Source organism: Lissotriton helveticus, chromosome 6 (assembly GCF_964261635.1).
Source record: "Lissotriton helveticus chromosome 6, aLisHel1.1, whole genome shotgun sequence".
In the NCBI taxonomy this organism is placed as follows: Eukaryota; Metazoa; Chordata; class Amphibia; order Caudata; family Salamandridae; genus Lissotriton; species Lissotriton helveticus.
In genome coordinates this window covers 851,576,716-851,585,497 of record NC_136067.1, presented here as the reverse complement: position 1 = coordinate 851,585,497, position 8,782 = coordinate 851,576,716, and the positions used below count along the sequence as shown (strand labels likewise).

At 42.2% G+C, this 8,782-nt stretch overlaps 1 protein-coding gene across 1 annotated transcript in view; it reads left to right on the top strand.

The window, feature by feature from the left end:
- Nucleotides 1–313: 313 nt before the first annotated feature.
- The window catches only part of LOC144763143 (heat shock factor protein 2-like), a 406,222-nt gene continuing 397,753 nt past the window's right edge, over nt 314–8,782 (top strand). The window contains exon 1 of the mRNA XM_078648463.1: nt 314–417. The gene's annotated coding sequence lies outside the window, so the exon portion shown is untranslated. The remainder of the gene's footprint in view (nt 418–8,782) is intronic.

Below are 8,782 nucleotides of genomic sequence, written 5' to 3'. Positions count from 1 at the left end.
TTGACCTAAGACTTTAGGTATAGTTGAACAAATGAATTGGACTATCAAGGCTCGACTAGCTAAAGTTAATGCTTCAACATCACTGAAATGGCCAGATGCTTTACATTTGATGCTGATGAGTATTCGAAATATCCCTGATAGGAAGACTGGTTTATCAATCCACGAGATTCTGATGGGCCATGCAATGAAGCTGCCTCCTGTACATGCAAATGCACTCTTGAATGTCACAGATGATATGTACTCGATTACTGCAAAGGATTGGCTGATGTGGTCCGTTCTGTTTCTTACCAGGTTGCAGCTGTCACTAAAGATCTGCATCAAAAACAGTGCCATGACCTCAATCTTGGTGATTAGGTTGTGATCAAGAAGCACGATCAGAAGTCTTGTCTGGAACAGAGATTGAAAGGCCCCTTCCAGGTAATTTTAGTAACCAACACTGCAGTTATGTGTTGCAGAGTTCCAAATTTGGTGCATGCATTGCACACCAATAAAGTGAGAAATCCAGAAGAAGCAATTGTGCTCTTTCATCCTGAACGAAGAGCATTTGTGACTGCACCACTCCCAGCTGGGAGACTGTAAAGAGCAGTAGTACCGAGAACACAACAGCAGCAAGGAGAAGACACACACTGCAACAAAAATCAGAGTACCTGTTGTTTCAAAAAATGTCACTGAATTCTCTAATGAAGGAGAAGCAGAGACTGACTCTCAACTTGGAAACATTACTGAGACAACATTAGTACAGTAGGAGGATTCGGGTGTAGGAGCAAGCTCTGAAATGAGAAGCATCACCCATAGAGTTGAATGGCCACAGAACTGTAATCAAGGAAGGATGAGAAAGAGCATATCAGTTGATCGGATTCCATCAGCAGTTCCTGAGGAGACAGAAAGTGATACAGAATGAGATCATCAAAAACTGAGAAGATCAAAAAGAACAAGACCGCCTTGTCGGAGGTTTATTAAGCTACTTGAGTGGTCTTATTTTCAGGACCAAGAACTGAATGTCACATTAGATGAGTTGTGTGATGTGAAATCTGAACTGTTGGAGCCTCCATGGCTTCACTGCCATAAGCATTGTTAGTGTAAAGATAACTGTCAAAAACAAGCAGTGCAATAATAAAGAGTCATTGGGAAAAAATCTAATCAAAAAGGTTTGTTGAAAGATATAGACTGACACTAACTAACTAAGTTTTTTTAATTTTAAATTAGATTACCTAGGCCCGAGTCTGCTGTAGAAGAGTAGTTATAACAATTTAGAAGAACATGGAGTAAGATGAAGGATTGTCTATAAGACATTTACCCATCTTAATTAAGCTACTTACAAAATTATGCAGGGAACTTTGAACTTAACAGCATCTCATCTGCTTTCGGAGAAACATATGTTGCTTTAGAAATAAGTGTAAATACATTATGTGTTCAGTTTTTGCAATAACACTAATAAATATTACAATAGTGCTAGTAAGATTTTATTTAACACTAGAGGAAGGCTTTAGAAATGCAAACACAACAAACACACATGCATGTTTTTAAATGTTGAAGAGCAATTGAAAGCTTCATTTATCACTCAACTAACGTTCATTCCAGATTAGTCCAGGAATACATATACCATATACCATGGGAGCAAAAGACTGTTAGGTCTGTGCTCATTTACCGTCATCAGCATCAGAAGAAGTCATGTCTTATCACATGCCATTATCCTATTGAATTACATGCCTTACACTGCTTTCACTTGTATATAGACACAAATATATTTAATATGTCTATTGTAACTATGATTTCATTCTTTCTAGAGTGCCCGTAGAAGAAAGAATACATTAACAGTCGCAAGCAAAAGAAATGGACACAGCTTGGTACTTTTGTATGCAACACAGACATATAGATAGCATTAAGGCTTATCAAAACAGTTTAACCTGCTTAATATGACCACTAGAGAAGGTTTTTGTTATGATTTTAGAGGAAAGAAATACTAACCTGACACGTAGTAAAGATAAACACAGTAATGTTTTGAAAAATGTTTGGAAAAAGGAAGATTAATTTAAAAAGAAAATGGTTTACCCAAAATTTAGGTTAGACAGCCACAATAAAGGGATAATTTGCGATTACAGAAGAAGGACACCCAAACAAACCAGAAATGTAGGGATTAGTAGACACAGCAAAACCAAAGGGGATGATGGACGGAGTGTTGAACTTTGCAAGCACTCACCCAAAGTCACAGATCTGGGTTTAATCCATCATCGTTCTTTAGCTCATTCCGCCACCCCAGTTAAGACATGGCATGTCATATGCAAATCAGTCTGACCATGTGCCTCGTGGGAACAGTCCAGCCCAAACTGCCAAGCCATGTCTTCCCTGGAACGGAAACAAGCATCCTGGGACCGGTTTCTAGCTAATCAGCCTTCATCAGCCAGACTAGCTTGAATCCAGTGGCAAAGTGAGCAAGGGACCCACATCTGGGCATACCCTGCCAACTTAGGGCAAACAAAGCAAACCAAAGGGGATGATGGACGGAGTGTTGAACATTGCAAGCACTCACCCCCGTCACAGATCTGGGTTTAATCCATCATCATTCTTTAGCTCATTCCGCCACCCCAGTTCAGACATGGCCATATGCAAATCAGTCTGACCCTGTGCCTCATAGGAACAGTCCAGCCCAAACTGCCAAGCCATGTCTTCCCTGGAACGGAAACAGGCATCCTGGGACCGGTTTTCTGACTAATCAGCCAGGCTAGCTTGAATCCAGTGGCAAAGGATTAGTAGACATTCAAATTCATGGACAGAATGTGGTACATTTTACAGGGAGAGGAATCTGAAATTCCTGGAGTTTATTTTGTTTGTGCGCAGAATGCTTATTTTCTGCAGCCTGCTGACTGGGAAGGAATGTGCTATTTACCTTTGCTATTTCCTAAGATATACCTTGTGAATAGTATAAATGCATTAACAATGACACCAGCACACAGACACACTTGTAGTGCAGAAATTGGAGGTGCATTAGTGGGAGACAATACTTTCACCTGTAGCAGTCATACTTAATGATGAAAAGATTAGAAAACTCTCAACTGTTGTCGACAAGCTGTCAACCAGTACTTATGGAGCTCTATTAGTATTAAACACCAAGCTTGTAGCGATACGATTAATGGGTTTGCAAGACTGACTCGCATGAGACATTTTACTAGCAGAAAAAGGCAGAGTCTGCAAGATGCTTAAATTAACCCATTATTCCTGATACATACAAGACAAGAGTAAGAAAACAGAGGAATTTTCATAGAAAATTTCAGATTTGAAACCTGAATTAGAAGGGTTGGAAACACCCGGTGTTTTTGAAAATTTTGGGAAAGGGATTCATACAATTGAGAATTGGATTACAACAGCAGGAAGTGGTATTTTAAAAGCTATACTTATGTCAATACTAATAATAGGGCTTTGTTTGTTATGCCTATTTGCTTTATTCAAAATCTGTATACTCTATGTACACAAGAGAAAAAGCAGAAAAAGAAATAAGAAATTGGAAAAAGAATTAGATTGAAATAACCTCATGAATGATGACTACCATAAATGATTAACATTCCAAAGTTTAAAACAGAAACAACAGGATTCAATGGATGATGAAAGTTTGAGCAGAACTCACTTGTGAAATCGAGATAATGTGATGGTTAAGATAACCTTCAGAAGGAAGACTGGTGAAATCCATTAATTAAAATGCTGGTTATTTAGATTAGCTGTTAAATTGTGCAATGATTAATGTAAAATTCAAAGCTGAAATAACAAGTATTTAAAATGTGCAAACTGCAGTAGGCCGTCATAGCTATGTGTATAGGCATTAGAAATGTTAAGAAGCAAGTTTACTTTGACTAATATTGTGGAAATGTGCACAAACGTAATTTAGAAGCTTGACTTTAATGTGACATGCTTAGAAATGTTAGTCATTATTTAAGAATGTTCCGGTTTTGATAAATGGATTATTTTACTCAGCAACATGTAATGATTAATTACGGATTCTCACAATATGTCACATAATGCTTGAATAGAATAGTTGCACATTTAAAACAGTATTCTTTATTTGTGTATGTGTGTATTACTAAACAAATATTTTGCAAGTTAATGTTTCTCTTCCTTAGCATAGTTCATTATCTACACAGAGAAACATTTAATATTTAAACAGCCAGTCTGCATTTGATGCCTATGGGAACTGAGGATTACGTTTCCAGAAATTAACTGCATAAGAATGTCTGTAGCTAACTTGTGATAAAGCTTTGCAAGCTGCATATATTTTCGTGGGAGAGGAACAGATTAACCTGCTCTTAGACGAGTGCTGCATTTGATTGGTCCAGTGAGGAAGAAGTCTGCTACAATGTCTGCAACGCGCATTCAAGTATTTTCTAATAGGGCATGTTCCTAGTTGGATGCTATGCTTTTCTGATGATTTGATTTTTTAAAAAGTTTTTTATGATCCAAACACCAATAAAAGATCTGTATCAACGTCTTCATGCATTAGTCGAAGAAATTGAATAAGTGCAGGCAATATTTGAAAAACAGTTTGGCCGGACACAGCGAGATGGTCCCACAATACCTAAGACATGCTCCACATATCCACCCTCCTCACCCTTCCTCCTGCTTCCCTATTCTTCGATAGTTCCACATGCACTCCCCATCCCTCTAAGGCGTGTGTGTTAAATACATGCGTTTGCAGAGGATCCCATATATCTCTCGGTCTGGAGACCGGAAAGAGGAGCTCAGCATATATGAGAGATTGTTCCTGCCATAGTATAAGGTCCTGGATCCAGTCCTTGAATTTTGGCGCCATGCCCGCCCCACCTACAAGCCACCTTCCTCTTTGTCAACATGAACCCTAGTGCAGCAGACTTCCTGTAAGTGGCCTCAATTTCCTCAGTATACCCCAGCGAGGCCATAATAAGGGACATCGGCAACGGCATCCCTACCATCTCCCCAAACGCTTCTAGGATCTGCCGCCAATATGCCATGATAGGCTCACATTCCCATGCTCTTAGTGCATGAAGTCTGCGTTCCCCCGCCCACACCTGTCACATCTATTCTCTGCCTGAATCTAAAACCTATGCTTCTTGGCTGGCTGGGGTGTAATGCAGGCGGTGAAGAAATGTATAATGTATTATCCTCAAGCGGCTTTTTGCAGATATAATTCCAGTCTGATTACAGCAATATGTCCACTGTTTATCTGACAGGGGTATGCTCAAATCTGCCTCCCATCAAGTCCTGGAGGCGGCGGGAGTGAGTGCCACCGATGCCTGCGAGTGGTGATATAGCACTTGAGATGGGAAAGTGCACGGTTAAATTATGTGGAGTGGGCCCAGCATTTGTGGCTCTCGAGGGAAATCAGGTGTGGCAGCCTTGACACTCTGGCGGATTCTCACATACATGAACAACTCCATAGATGCAAACAAGAGGAAAGATTATGAGGTTTTTGGAGAGAGGGAGCGGTCTACGCAGTTTTGAACAGGGTTATAATATGTCTGAATTGTCCATTTGTACGTTTAATGTATGGGGCTTAATGATAGGGCTAAGCGGCAAAGGGTAGCTCAGGAAATTAGAAATATGTCCCCCGATGTGGTATGTCTCCAAGAGACACATATTCCTTGGAATAAGTATATGGTATTAAGCGAGCTGGGATATAAGCTCTTGTTTGCACGTCACAGGGAACTACCACTAGAGGTGTGGCCATTGTGACTAAGAATAATATATTACCGGTAGCCAAAAGCATGGCAGATAAATATGGCCGCTGGGCGATAATTGAATGTGTAATTGCTAACAAGAAACGTATAATATGCTCCGTGTACGGATCTAATCATAATGAAGCACAGGTTATAGGAAATCTGAACACAGAGCTGGCTTCTTGGGCTTCCCATCAATCTATAGGGGTTAAGGGGGAAGGTAATAGGTAAGGCTGCCCCCCACTCAAACAACAATTAATCAACCAAAGCCTCACCTAATCGGAGACGCATCCACATATACGACCAGAAACCGGGGTACGATATCTTATTATCAATATGAATCCCCTGTCGAATAACACTAGTCCTATGGTCATGATGCGTAATTGTTCACTGTAAAAACACACAGGTCCACACTCACTACAACCAGAAAAGGTGTAGAAAATAGAGAGAGTGCCTCACGGTAGTCACACCAGAGGGGGTTCCTGGCTAGCAATTACCGGTGTACCCACTTCTCATCACTGGTCACTCTCTCTATGTGAAAAGACAGAAGTGCACAAAAACATATCATCGTGCACACGTGAGAATAGTGGTGAAAAGAGACCAGTGACAAACATATAAACACTGATGTGAAATATTGTGTACATAAATAAACCCCTAACCAGACAAACTGGTAAAGCAAGGCAAGGTTTTGCTGGCTATTCGTTTTTATTCTGTTGCTGCAAGACCTGCCATTTAAAAATGGTTAATTATATACCATAATTATTTTATCCTCAAGCCGAGATGTTTCATCGCTCCAACTTTCAGCGATTTCATCAGGGCATTCGAGGGGTTCTCTATCCTCAGTCTTCTCAATAGAACAAGGACCTGTGTAAATACAAACCCAGAGCACTGTGGAGGTTGTACTGCACCCCTTCAGATGAAGGGTATCTCAAGGACGTAACCAGTATACCACACATTTCAAAATGCCAATAGGTCGTATTTACCTTAAGGGTGGCAAGTCTGCACGTACCGGCACCCCTCTGTTGGACCCCGTGTCGCGTGATCACGTGTCCGGTAATGGCTGGAAGTTGTCTCAGCCACCTACATGCACATATTGGTAAAAGTAGGACAGGAAATCAAATGGTCAAGTCGATTTCAAAGTGTACCATGGTTCACACTCATTCTTAAACACCTGTTGCCCCCTGCGGCAGCCGGCGAGTCAGGCCACGACAATGCTACCTCTCACCCATTCCGTTAACTGCAAATTACAGAATGCAGTCATGGTTGCTCTCAACAAGTGTTGAGTGCTCGCTCTCACTCACCGGGCCACAAGCGTGAGCAAATGTAATACTGCATGTGACCAGCTCCGTCAGCCAAAGTGACGTCAAGGTGGAGAAGTGTGGCTCAATGGTTAGAGCGGCAGACCCTGATGCAGAGGTCTAGCCCGGGACCAGGGTTCAATTCCCCGCCTCGGCGGGCCTTGGGCTCAAAATTCCACGGACCTGATAATTCTCGCCTTGGTGCCTATTCCAATCATGGAGTCCCACTCTGCAACTCTGGGCAATAGCTTGCTTAATCTCCACAACGGCCCCCACAACGCTAAGGATGCCTGGCCTTCACCTAGGGGAGGCCCAGGAGTGGACACCTCACAGGGAAAGCCAGGATAGGTTACACAGCGGTATTCGTACAAACGCCTTGAGACCCTTGCGGGTGAGTAGTGCGCTATACAAGTATCAATTTACATTTACATTTACAATGTGGAGCTAGTTGTTATCAGCCGTTTCTGTAAAAGACTGCGTGAACCGCGGTTCAGCATACACCCATGTCGCTTATAAAAAGTATCTCCATCCACTTCCAACTCGGACACCATTCATTCTTATATAAGCTAGTAGAAGAGGGTCCCTCATTCACTCTATCACCCGGTCCCACACACTCTCTTACTGCTGCCGAGTCCCTCCGGCGCTTCCGACGGTCCTCACCCAGCATAGCTCGGGGGAACTGGAAGTAGCCGGGGGGGGCGTGACTCCGCCTCCCACGTAACGCAGCGCGGCCATCTTAGAATGGGCTCAGATGGTACGTGCCGTTTTCACTGTTGCTTCACAACTAGGCCCCTCACAGTATGTAGAGATACTAAGTCCGGTGCGCGCCGATTACAATGTAGTTTAACACCTCGGCCTGTCAGTGCCAAATATTTCTATGTTGCAATTTTCAAAACTGGGAGAAAAACAATACAAAACTGGCAAGGAGGGAATTTTTTATATATTAGAAAGAAGATCATTGTAATTTCTAGCAGTTGGACAGTCAAGCAGTGCCCCAAAACAGATTTATCCTCATAGTGTTTATTACATTTCGGTATGTCCTATCAGCATGACCACCATGAATGTTCAGTAGGGGAAATTGCCGGTCTACTGGTCAGTACCTGTCGATATACATGATTTCTCATACTCCAGTCCCGGGGCCACTGTCGCAAAGATATGTACAGGCACTTATATTAATGGAATAATAAGTGCCAGTGTGGATTTACCGCCTGCTCACTTTATTCCACTCAATATTTTCATTTAATCCCCCCTGGTCCGCCCTCTCAGAGAATATCCATTTTGCTTCCTTTCTTGTCAGGATGTTATCCCGATTGTGTGTATCGCCCACCACTTTTTCTAAAACGGTCCATTTTAGATCTTTGGGGTCATGTCCAAACTCATTGAAGTGTTGCACCAATCGTGTGGTAAGTTTTTTGGCTCTGATTGTGCTCAGGTGTTCCTGCACGCGTATCTTCACTTTGCGGGTGGTGAGTCCAATGTAATACAGACCACAAATACACATGAGTCTGTAAATCACATGTGTTGTGTTACAGTTGCTAAACCGGTTGAGAAACCATGTTCTACCCCCACGCAGCATCACACTTTTTGTGGCTGATGTTAACCCACATACCGAACAATTACCACATGGGTAATGTCCTGCAGGGATGGTAGTTTCCTGGACGGCATTGGGATATTGTGTGTGGACCAACTTATCACGTAGATTAGACGCCCTCTTGAAAGCAAAACGCGGGGCCGGCATTTTGTCAGCGGTAGTATCTAATATGGACCAGTGTTTTCTTATGATCTGTCTTATCCTCGTTGAAA